Source organism: Urocitellus parryii, chromosome 1, assembly GCF_045843805.1.
Source record: "Urocitellus parryii isolate mUroPar1 chromosome 1, mUroPar1.hap1, whole genome shotgun sequence".
Lineage (NCBI taxonomy): Eukaryota > Metazoa > Chordata > Mammalia > Rodentia > Sciuridae > Urocitellus > Urocitellus parryii.
The window spans coordinates 194705724-194719174 of NC_135531.1; positions in this window are offsets into that span (position 1 = coordinate 194705724).

Genomic DNA, 13451 nt, shown 5'->3' on the forward strand with positions numbered 1-13451 from the left:
ATCACACTAATACCATGATCAAGTGGGGTTCATCCCAGGGATACAGGGTTGGTTCAACACACAGAAATCAATAAACATAACTCATCACATCAATAGAGTTAAAGATAAGAATCGCATGATTATCTCAATAGATATAGAAAAGGCGTTTGACAAAATACAGCATCCGTTCATGTTTAAAACACTAGAAAAACTAGGCTTAGTAGAAATATACCTCAACATTGTAAAAGCTATCTATGTTAAACCCAAGGCCAACATCATTATAAATGGAGACAAATTAAAAGCATTCCCTCTAAAAACTGGAACTCGACAAGAATGCCCCTTTCACCACTTCTATTCAATATAGTCCTGAAAACTCTAGCCAGGACAATTAGGCAGAAGGAAAAAAATAAAGGGATGCAAATAGGAAAAGAAGAACAAAAACTATCCCTATTTGCCAACAACATTATTTTATATTTAGAAGACCCAAAAAACTCCACCAGTAAACTTCTAGAGCTCATAAATGAATTCAGCAAAATAGCAAAATATAAAATTAACACACATAAATCAACTGTGTTCGTATATATCAGTGATGAATCAACTAAAAGAGAAGTTAGGGAAACTATCCCATTCATAATAGCCTCAAAAAAATGGAAATCAATCTAACAAAAGAGCTGAAAGACCTTTACAGTGAAAACTAAAGAACACTAAAGAAAAAACTTGAAGAAAAGCTTAGAAGATGGAAAGGCCTCCCATGTGCTTGGGTAGACAAAATTAGTATTGTCAAAATGGCATACTACCAAAAATACTATACAAATTTAATGCAATTCCTATTAAAATTTCAATGACATTCTTCATAGTAGTACAAAAGGCAGTTGTAATATTTATTTGGGAAAATATTATTTTTAATACACAAAGAGTTTCCAAATCACTAGAAAGTTCAAAAAAGTTTTGGCAATAATACTACTAAAATAAAATATCATGAATGCCCTTAATTCCTAAGTTTCACTTTCTATATGTACACAAAGAAATATACACCAAAAGACAATATGTACAACATATCCATTTTTATAACACTGAAAACTCATGAAATCAAGTGAATAGCAGATCTCAATTGATAAGCTATTAGCATACCCATATTATAGAATTCATCAAGAGAGCTTAAAAAGAATGAAGTAGATATATCTATACTTATGCTGAAAACTTTAGTATATACATTAGATTAAAACAAAAAAATGGAAGAAATATATACATTCTTTACAATAAAAATAAATTTTTAAGGTATCTTTTTGTACTTCCTATTTCCCTACCCCTCCCTGATGGATTTCAGTGTAAAGTCATTGCATGGGGAAGAATGAAGAAGTCGACCCACAGAGACAGGAGATGCTGTGGTGATCCATAGTGAAATGGTAGTGCCTGAACAGGGTGGTCCTGTGAGCTTGGGAGGGTAGAAAAGGTAGAAGATTAATTATCCTCAGGAAAACTGATATAAAATATATATATATATATATATATATATATATATATATATATATATATATATCAGTATATATTACAGATAATGGGATTCAGTTATAGCACTAAAATAGGGCTCTATAACTATAACAAGAACACTAAATTGAATTCTGTGGTTTAGGACTGAACTTGAAAGTGGTGGATATGAATTTGTAATTTTCAACATATACCAATAGATATAGAATATGTATCAGAAAAAAATTCAAATATATGTGCATATATATACATACGCTTATATGCATACACATTACTTGTATATACATACACACACTCATTTATACACATATATTCCCTAACTCTATTACTAGGAGCAGGGAGTAGATAAACTCTAGTAGTAATAAGCACAGCAAATGCTCAGATCCAGGCTTGTAAATGTTACAATGTTAGATTATTCTGAATTTTAAGGTGAGCATACATTTCCTGGTGAATTTTATACTGTCATGTTTTTGTGTTACCAAGTGGTTTCCTTTCTTTCAGTTTGAAGAACCTTTTTTTTTAAGACAGGTATGGTGGTGATGCCCTCTTTCAGCTTCTGTTTGGGAAAGTCTCTATCTCTTCATTTCAAAGAACACCTTTGCCAGCTTTGTTTGGTAATTTTTTCCCTTCGTCACTTTGAACATAACATCTAATTTTCACTGGTCTATAAGGCCTCAGTTGAGAAACATGTTTCTAGTCTAATTAGAATTTCCTTTTGTTTCTTTTATTGCTTTCAGAATGCTGGCTATTCTGGGTTTGATAGATTGATTATGCTTTAGTATATTCTTTGAATTGAGGCTCATTGGATATCTTTGACCTTCTTGTACTTACATATTTATATCCTTCTCCCAATTTGGAAAGTTTTTCTTTTCATCTTTTTTACTTGTTCTTTTTAGGTATACATAACAGTAGAGTGTATTTTGGTATGTTATTTATACATGGAATATAGTTTCCCATTCTTGTGCTTATACATGATGTCGAGTTACACTGGTCATGTATTCATTTATGAACATAGGAAAGTTATGTCTGAACATTTATTTCTTTAAAATGAAATTTAAAAGACAACATTATTGAAATAATAGCTACAATAATTTGATAAGCGATACCCAATATAAAAAGATGTACACTGTGATATCAAATTTTTTAAATGTGGTAGGGATGATGAAATGAATGCATAAAAGTTTTTATATGCCAAACTAAGTTAGACTTAGCAAACTTTGAGCTACACTAAGGAAAAAGAAAAAAGACACAATAGAATAAAATATGAAAGTAGAGACATTAATAAATGCTTTTACTGAAAACTAAAATATTGTAAGAGACTTCTATGAACAAGTATGCACAAACAAATTTGATAACCTAGAAGAAATAAAAAAATTACGAAGCACATACAACCTACCAAAACTGAATCATGAAGAAAAAGAAAAGTTGAAATGACCAATAACATGTAAGGATATTGAATCAGTAATAAGAGGTCTCCCATCAAAAAAAGCCCAGGACTGATGGTTTAATTACTGAATTTTATGAAATATTTAAAGAAGAACTAACATAAATCTTAGCAAAATGTTTCAAACACACCCAAGAGGAAATACTTCTAAAGTCACTCTAGAAGAACAGCTTCACCCTGATACCAAATTCAGACAAAAACATGGCAAGAAAACAAAATTACAAATCAATATTCCTGATGAACATGCATGAAAAATAGTCAACTAAATATGAGCAAACAGAATTCAGCAACATGTTATAAGTGTCATTCACCCCGATCAAGTGAAATTTATCTCAGGAATGCAAGGAAAATGCAGCTTATGCAAATCAAAAATGTAGTACACCACAGTAACAGAATGAAGAACCAAAACTATGTCATCATCTCAGTAGATGTAGAAGAAGCATTTGACAAAATTCAACATCTTTTTATGATAAAAACTCTCAAAAAATTTGGTGTAGAAAGAATGTACCTCAATATAATATAGTCCATAATGACAATACCACAGCCAAAACTATACATGCAGGAAAAGTTGGCAGCTATTCCTCTACATCAAGAACAGGTCAAGGATGCCCATTTGGCTGTTTGTATTCAACTTGGTACTGGAAATCCTAGCCACATCAATAAGGCAAAAGGGTTGGGGGAGGTAGACCAATGGGGAAAGAAGACATTAAATTGTCTTTTTTCAAATGACCTAATCCTATAGATAGAAAACCCTAAAGATCCCACCCCCCAAAAAAATATTATAACTAATAAACATATTTAGTAAAATCTCAGTAGTAGAAAGTCAATATACAAAACCCAATAGCATTTTTATACACAAATTACAAACCATCCAAGAAGAAATTAAGAAAATAATGTCATGTCCAATAGCTACCCCTAAAAATTCAAATACTGAAGAATAAATTAAGCCAAGGAGATAAATGATTTGTAGACTGGAAACCATAGGATATTGATGAGAAGAAGCCACAAATAATTCAAAAAAAATCCCATATTCATGGACTGGAAGAATTAATATTATTTAATGCCCAAACTACTCAAAGTGATCTACTGATTCAATGTACTCCCTAAAAAGTTCCAATGCTACTTTTCACAGAGATAGAAAAACATCTAAATTTTGTTTGAAAACACTAAAGATTCCAAAAGGCAAAGCAATGTTGTGTAAAACAACTAAGCTGTAGGAATTACTCTACCTTACATCCATATATACTATAAAATTATTGTAACAAAAACAGCATAGTACTGACATAAAAACAGACATGTAGACTAACGGAATAAAATGGAGTGGTCAAAGATAAATTCACACATTTACTGCCAATTAAATTTTTTTTCCACATTTCCAAAGAACAGTGAGGAAAGGACAATTTCTTCAATAAACAGTTGAGACAACTGGATACCTACATGAACAACAATAAAACTAGACATGTATCTCACACAAATACATAAGTCAACTCAAAATGTATTAAACACTTAAATGTGGTAACTGAAAGTATAAAACTAGTAGAAGAAAAATGGTAAAGCCCTATGATTTTTCTAGGTGATGATATTGGGATAAGAATGCTAGATCTGTTTTTTCCATAGAAGATGGTGAAATAGAGAAGGTAGTGTTCCTGGATGCTCTGTGGCATAAAACCAAAAAAGCAGACCAGTAGCTTCTCTGCAAGGTGAGTGAACAAAAAGGGGTAGGGGGTAACTTTACTGGAATCTAAAACTGGACATTCAAAACAGACCAGGGACACAGGAGGTTCCATATAATAAGACAAAAAAATCCTCAGTGGCACAGCCACTGCCACAGCTAGGCCAGAAGCTCCAGCCAGAGAGGGATAAGTGAATTAAAGGAGCCCACATTTGGGGGAGGCCTGAGGCATGTCGAAATACGAAGTGTTGAGAGACAAAGGATATTACCCAACAAACCTGAAGAACCTGCCGCATGATATCCATGTGTGGGAAAAAAGACCACCATCTCTCCACGCAATGTGCAGAGGACAAAGGAAGGAACAATTTTGCAGTTGTCCATTAAATACACACTGCACAACATAAAGAGTGTTTATTTGACCAGGAGAAAATTAAGCATGGAGAGAGGGTTACACAGGAGACAACGGTCCTGTAAACCCACCTGGCTCAACCCTTTCCCCTCCAATCCAACTGCTTGCAGGGCATGCTGGGGGAGACACATCTGGCCAGGAACTCTGAAAGGCAAGGAATTGTTTGGAGACTAAATCTGAGACATGGAAATGTAGGGTCTCCAGTGACGTAGGGAACTAAAAATTGGTTCCCACACCACACAAGTGGAATCCATTGGAGACCCTTGAGGTTAAGTCTTCTGTCATGGACCAGCAATTACTGGCACTGGAGATGAACAGATTTGAAATCTTCAGACCAATTAGCATTCAGTGAAAAGCCTGAAGCCAGCCTAAGCCTAAACCTTGCCTCTAGGAACTCTGCCTATAAGATTACCACTCTCCAATTTGGAAAGCGGTATGAAGATTTCTTGGAAAGCTGGGAATGGAACCACCATTTGACCCAGCCATTCCCCTTCTCGGTCTATTCCCTAAAGACCTAAAAAGAGCATGCTACAGGGACACTGCTACATCAATGTTCATAGCAGCACAATTCACAATAGCAAGACTGTGGAATCAACCTAGATGCCCTTCAATAGACGAATGGATAAAAAAAATGTGGCATTTATACACAATGGAGTATTACTCTGCAGTAAAAAATGACAAAATCATAGAATTTGGTGGGAAATGGATGGCATTAGAGTAGATTATGCTAAGCGAAGCTAGCCAAGCCCTAAAAAACAAATGCCAAATGTCTCCTTTGATATAAGGAGAGTAACTAAGAACAGACTAGGGAAGAAGAGCACGAGAAGAAGACCAACATTAAACAAGGATGAGAGGTGGGAGGGAAAGGGAGAGAGAAGGGAAATTGCATGGAAATGGAAGGAGACCCTCAGGGCTATCTATACAAAATTACATACAAGAGGAAGTGAGGGGAAAGGGAAAAACAGTACAAGGGGGAGGAATGAATTACAGTAGTGGGGGTAGAGAGAGAAGAGGGGAGGGGAGGGGAGGGGAGGGGGGATAGTAGAGGATAGGAAAGGCAGCAGAATACAACAGACATGAGTTTATCAATATGTAAAGCAATGAAGTGTAACTGATGTGATTCTGCAAGCTGTATACGGGGTAAAATGGGAGTTCATAACCCGCTTGAATCAAAATGTGAAATATGATATATCAAGAACTATGTAATGTTTTGAACAACCAACATTAAAAAAATAAATTAAAAAAATAAATAAATAAATGACAGCAGAATGCATTACAATTCATATTACACCTATAGAGCACAATTTTTTTAAAAAAAAAAGATTACCACTCTCATTCCTGCAATCCCGAGAGTGGAGCACCACACTCCAAACAACCTCACCTAAAACTGCTGAGAAGAGAAGCTGGGGATATTTTGAACTCCAACCGAAAGAATTCTTCAACTTTTCACCAAGATTTTTTTTTAATTCTATTCACTGTTTAATTGTGGACTTAATGGTACATAGACATTTATACAAACTCCCATTTTTTTTCCTTCTCATGTCTAGCATTTTTGAAGCCAGTTATTTCACATATATTAGTTGTTTTGTGAACTAGGAAGTTTGATTAGTATATTTTAATTTTGCTTTGTTTCCTTTTTTTTAAATTTTTGCTTTATGTCACCAGCCATCCATGGGCTGTATGTGTGAACTATTGCACATCGTAGCCAAATGCGAGGATAGGCCTGGCTTTGCAGGCTCCCTGTCAGGGAGTGAGTGCATGATGCATGTGTGCCTCCCCATCTAACTCTGCCTTAGATCCCACACAGCACTTGAGATGGGTGTGACTTGCCAAGATGTCAATCAATCTGCTGACCACAAGACATCACAAAGCAAGACTCCACCTTTAAAACCTTATCCCTGTTTCTGATGTCCCAGCTATAAAATAAAGAAAACACAGCATTGAGGCTGACCATTAAATTCACAGAGCCATCCTGCTCTTGATTTGAAAAACTTATGTCTAGGTCGCATGATTTTTCGCCGTTTTCTTAATGTTGCTGTCAGCTCTTTTAAACACAGTTTGTTTCATCTGTGCAGGTTGTGGGTGAGAACTTTATGTATATATTTTTTCCTGTTTCCCTTGATTCTCTCTTTTCTTCTGCTAACAGCCCATCTCTATTGTTCTCTTTCACTCTCCCTTTAATGTTTTACTTCTGTCTTCTCTCCTCCTTCCTCATAATCATCATATTCTATATCACTTTTGTTCTCTCCTTACCCATCATTTGAAAATGTAAACTCTTGCAAACTTGCCATTTTTAATATAGGCAATAAATGATCATATCATTTCTGTTTATTGTGATAATTGATATTGTAGATATCATAGTGGGTACTATTTGGTTTAATGCTATAAATTGTTTGCACTAGTTGTTATTACTTGTCTCTTCCTAAAGAGGAAGTGAAAAAGTTCAGAGATACTCTAAGTTCATAAGGTAGAAACTATACTGCCTCAGATTCATACTATTAGATGGGTAGACATACAAACAACATGAAAAGAAAGGGAACAAATCATCACAAGCAAACCAAGATAATCTAATAACAGAATCCATTGACAACACAAAAAAAAGATATGTCAGAGAAGGAGTTTAGAATGTACATAGTTAAACTGATCTGCAAAGTAAAGGATAATGTAAGAGAGCAAAAGATCACCTCAATAAACAGACACAATGGAGTATTACTCTGCACTAAAAAATGACAAAATCATGGAATTTGCAGGGAAATAGATGGCACTAGAGCAGATTATGCTAAGTGAAGCTAGCCAATCCCTAAAAAATAAATGCCAAATGTCTTCTTTGATATAAGGAGAGCAACTAAGAACAGAATAGAGAGGAAGATCATGAGAAGATCACCACTAAACAGGGTTGAGAGGGGGGAGGGAAAGAGAGAGAGAAGGGAAATTGCATGGTAAAGGAAGGAGACCCTCATTGTTACACAAAATTACATATAAGAGGAAATGAGGGGAAAGGGGGAAAAAACAAGAGAGAGAAATGAATTACAGTAGATGGGGTAGGGAGAGAAGACAGGAAGGGAGGGGATGGAAGGGGAGGGAAGGGGAGGGGAGGGGGGATAGTAGAGGTTAGGAAAGGCAGCAGAATACAACATACACTAGTATGGCAGTAGGTAAAAAAGTGGATGTGTAACCGATGTGAATCTGCATTATGTATATAGGGTAAAAATGGGAGTTCATAATCCACTTGAATCAAATGTATGAAATATGATATGTCAAGAACTTTGTAATGTTTTGAACAATTAATAAAAAACAGAGTTTCTGAAAAAATAAATAAATAAAAATTCTTGAAATGAAGGAAATAAAATAAACCAAATTAAAAATTCAATAGAAAGCATCACCAACAGACTAGATCACTTGGAAGACAGAACCTCAGGCAATGAAGACAAAATGCATAATCTTGAAAATAAAGTTGACTATAAAGAGAAGATGTTAAGAAATCATGAATAGAACTTCTAAGAATTATGGAATAACATGAAAAAACAAATTTAATATTCATCAGGATAGATGAAGATTTGCAGATGTAAACCAAAGGAATGCACAATCTTTTCACTGAAATATCAGAAAATTTCCCAAGTCTAAAGAATGAAGTGGAAAAGCAAATACAGGAGGCTTACGGAACCACAAATGTGCAAACTTACAACAGACCCACATCAAACCACATGATACCCTAGCATACAGAATATGAATAGAATTATAAAGGCTATGAGAGAAAATATCAGATTACATATAGGGGAAAAAACAATACAGATCTCAACTGATTTCATAACCCAGACCCTTAAATCTGGGAAGTCTTAGAATAACATACCAAGCTCTGAAAGAAAATGTATGCCAATCAAGAATACTATGTCTAGCAAAATTAAGCTTCTAACTTAAAGATAAAATAAAAACCTTCCTGATTAAAAAAATTAAGAGAATTCACAACTAGAGAACTTGAACTTCAAAATATTCTCAACAAAATATATCATGAAGATGAAATTTTTTTTAATGTGAAAATGAGTGAAGGGAGTAACTAAAGGAATAGTCAATCAAAAGAGAAACTAATTCAAATTAAAAACTGGAAGTAAACCAAAATGACCAGGAACATGAATCATATCTCAATAATAATCTTTAACATTAATGCCTAAACTCATCAATCAAAATACATAGACTGGCAGATTGGATTAAAAACAAAACCCAACATTATGCTGTCTCCAAGAGACTTACCTCATAAGAAAAGACATTCATAGACTGAAGGTGAAGGAAGGTAAAAAGCATATCACTCACATGGATCACATAAACAAGCAGGAGTTTCTATACTTATATCAGATAAAATAGACTTCAAGCCAAAGTTAATCAGAAAGGCCAAAGAAGGACATTTCATACTCCTTAAGGAAATTGTACATCAACAAGACATAACAATCATAAATATTTATGCCCTAAACAATGCAACATCTATGTACATCAAACCAATTCTTCTCAACTTCAAAAGTCAAATAGACCACAACACAATAATACTGGGTGACTTTAACACACCTCTCTCACTACTGGATAGATCTTTCAAACAAAAACTAAACAAAGAAACTATAGAACTAAATAAAACAATCAATAATTTAGACATAACAAACATATATAGAATATTTCATCCATGAATGAGTGAATACACATTCTTCTCAGCAGCACATGGATCCTTCTCTAAAATAGACCTATCTTATGCCATAAAGAAACTCTTAGCAAATACAAAAAAAAAATAGAGATAATACCCTGTGTGCTATCAGATCATAATGGAATAAAATTAGAAATAAACAATAAAATAAAAAATAGAAGCTGCTCTAATACCTGGAGATGAAATAATATGCTATTAAATGACCAAAGGATAGCAGAAGAAATCAGGGAGGAAATGAAAAAATACTTAGAGGTAAATGAGATTATTGATAAAACATATCAAAATCTCTGGGAAAGTTCACTGCATTGAGCATACTCATTAAAAGAGTAGAAAGTCAATAAATAAAAGACCTAACATTACATCACTAAGATATAGAAAAAGAAGAAAAAATCAACACCCAAAGCAGTTGAAGACAGGAATAATTAAAGTCAGAGCTGAAATCAATGAAATTTAAACAAAAGAAAAAATTGACAATACAAAAAGTTGATTCTTTAAAAAAAATAAATAAAATTAATAAATTATAAAATTATAAAAAATAAATAAAATTAATAGCCAAAAAAAAAATGAGAGGGAAAAGCAAAGTTACTAAAATTCATGGTAAAAAAGAAAATGTCATGACAGACACTACTGAAATATAAAAGCTAATTAGAAAGTATTTTGAAAATTTATACTCCAATGAAATAGAAAATCTTAAAGACATTTACAAATTTCTAGAGAAATACAACCTAACCAAACTGAACCAGAAAGACATACACAATTTGAACAGGTCAATCTCAAGCAAGGAAATAGAAGATGCCACCAACAGCCTACCCACAATGAAAGCCCAGGACCAGACAGATTCTCAACTGAGATCTACAAGATTTCAAAGAGGATTTAACACTAACCATCCTCAAATAGAACTCTTTCAAACTCATTCTATGAAGCTAGTATTACTTGATACCAAAACCAAACAAAGATACATCAAGGAAAGAAAACTTCAGACCAATATACCTGATGAATGCAGATGCAAAAATTCTCAATAAAATATTGGCAAATTTCATACTCTCCAAAAAAATACATATTTGAAAAATAGTGAACCATGATCAAGTGGGTTTCATCCTAGGGATTCAGGGTTGGTTGAACACACAAAAATCAATAAACATAATTCATCATATCAATAGACTTAAAGACAAGAATCACATGATAATCTCAATAGATTCTAGAAATTATTTAACAAAATACAACACCCCATCATGTTCGAAATACTAGAAAAACTAGGGATAGTAGGAACATACCTCCACATTGTAAAAGCTATTTATACTAAAACCAAGGATGACATCATTATAAATGAAAAAAAAACTTAGACCATTCCCTCTAAGAACTGAAATATGACAAGGATGCCCTCTTTCACCATTTTTTTTAAAGAGAGAGAGAGAATTTTTTAATACTTATTTTTTAGTTATTGGCAGACACAACATCTTTGTTTGTATGTGGTGCTGAGGATCGAACCCGGGCCGCACACATGCCAGGTGAGCGGCTACCGCTTGAGCCACATCCCCAGTCCTCTTTCACCACTTTTATTCAAAATTGTCTTTGAAACTCTAGCCAGAGCAATTAGAAGAAAGAAATTAAAGGGACACAAATAGGAAAAGAAGAACCCAAATTATCACTATTTGTTGATGACATGATTTTATATTTAGAAGATCCCAAACATTCCACCAGAAAAGTTCTAGAACTGAAAAATGAATTCAGCAAAGTAGCAGGATATAAAATTAACACTCAGCACCACTTGTTGAAGATGCTATCATTCCTCCATTGCATGCTTTTAGCCTATAAGATAGTTGTAATTTTGTGGATTGATCTCTGTGTCCTCTATTCTGTACCATTGGTCCACCGGCCTGTTTTGGTACCAGTAGCATACTGTTTTTGTTACTATTGCTCTGTAGTATAGTTTGAAGTCTGGTATCGCTATACCGCCTGATTCATACTTCCTGCTTAGAATTGCTTTTGCTATTCTGGGTCTTTTATTTTTCCATATGAATTTCATGATTGCTTTATCTATTTCTACAAGAAATGCCGTTGGGATTTTGATTGGCATTGCATTGAACCTATAGAGAACTTTTGGTAATATCGCCATTTTGATGATGTTAGTTCTGCCTATCCATGAACAGGGTATATTTTTCCATCTTCTAAGATCTTCTTCTATTTCTCTCTTTAGGGTTCTGTAGTTTTCATTGTATAAATCTTTCACCTCTTTTGTTAGGTTGATTCCAAAGTATTTTTTTTTTGAGGATATTGTGAATGGAGTGGTTGTCCTCATTTCCATTTCAGAAGATTTGTCGCTGATATACAGGAATGCATTTGATTTATGCATATTGATTTTATATTCTGCCACTTTGCTGAATTCATTTATTAGCTCTAGTAGTTTCTTTGTAGGCCCTTTTGGGTCTGCTAGGTATAGAATCATGTCATCCAGAAATAGTGATAATTTGAGTTCTTCTTTTCCTATTTTTATGCCTTTAATTTCTTTTGTCTGTCTAATTGCTCTGGCCAATGTTTCAAGAACTATGTTGAACAGAAGTGGTGAGAGAGGGCATCCCTGTCTTGTTCCAGATTTTAGAGGGAATGCCTTCAATTTTTCTCCATTCATAATGATGCTAGCCTGAGGCTTAGCATAGGTAGCTTTTACAATATTGAGGTATGTTCCTGTAAAAATTAAACAATAAGAAAACAAATAAGCCAATCAACAAATGGGCCAAGGACCTGAACAGACACTTCTCAGAGGAGGACATATAATCAATCAAAAAGTACATGAAAACATGCTCACCATCTCTAACGGTCAGAAAAATGCAAATCAAAACCACCCTAAGATACCACCTCACTCCAGTAAGATTGGCAGCCATTATGAAGTCAAACAACAACAAGTGCTGGAGAGGATGCGGGGAAAAGGGTACACTTGTACATTGCTGGTGAGACTGCAAATTGGTGCCGCCAATTTGGAAAGCAGTATGGAGATTCCTGGGAAAGCTGGGAATGGAACCACCATTTGACCCAGCTATTGCCCTTCTCTGACTATTCCCTGAAGACCTTAAAATAGCGTAATACAGGGATACTGCTACATTGATGTTCATAGCAGCAAAATTCACAATAGCTAGGCTATGGAACCAACCCAGATGCCCTTCAATAGATGAATGGATAAAAAAAAATGTGGCATTTATACACAATGGAGTATTACTCAGCACTAAAAAATGACAAAATCATGGCATTTGCAGGGAAATGGATGGCATTAGAGCAGATTATGCTAAATGAAGCTAGCCAATCCCTAAAAAACAAATGCCAAATGTCTTCTTTGATATAAGGAGAACAACTAAGAACAGAGCAGGGAAGAAGAGCATGAGAAGAAGATTAACATTAAACAGGGAGGAGAGATGGGAGGGAAAGGGAGAGAGAAGGGAAATTGCATGGAAATGGAAGGAGACCCTCATTGTTATACAAAATTACAGATAAGAGGAAGTGAGGGGAAAGGAAAAAAAACAAGGGGGAGAAATGAATTACAGTAGATGGGGTAGAGAGAGAAGATGGGATGGGAGGGGAGGGGAGGGGAGGGGGGATAGTAGAGGATAGGAAAGGCAGCAGAATACAGCATACACTAGTATGGCAATATGTAATCAGTGGATGTGTAACGGATGTGATTCTGCAATCCGTATATGGGGTAAAAATAGGAGTTCATAACCCACTTGAATCAAATGTATGAATTATGATATGTCAAGAACTATGTAATGTTTTGAACAAC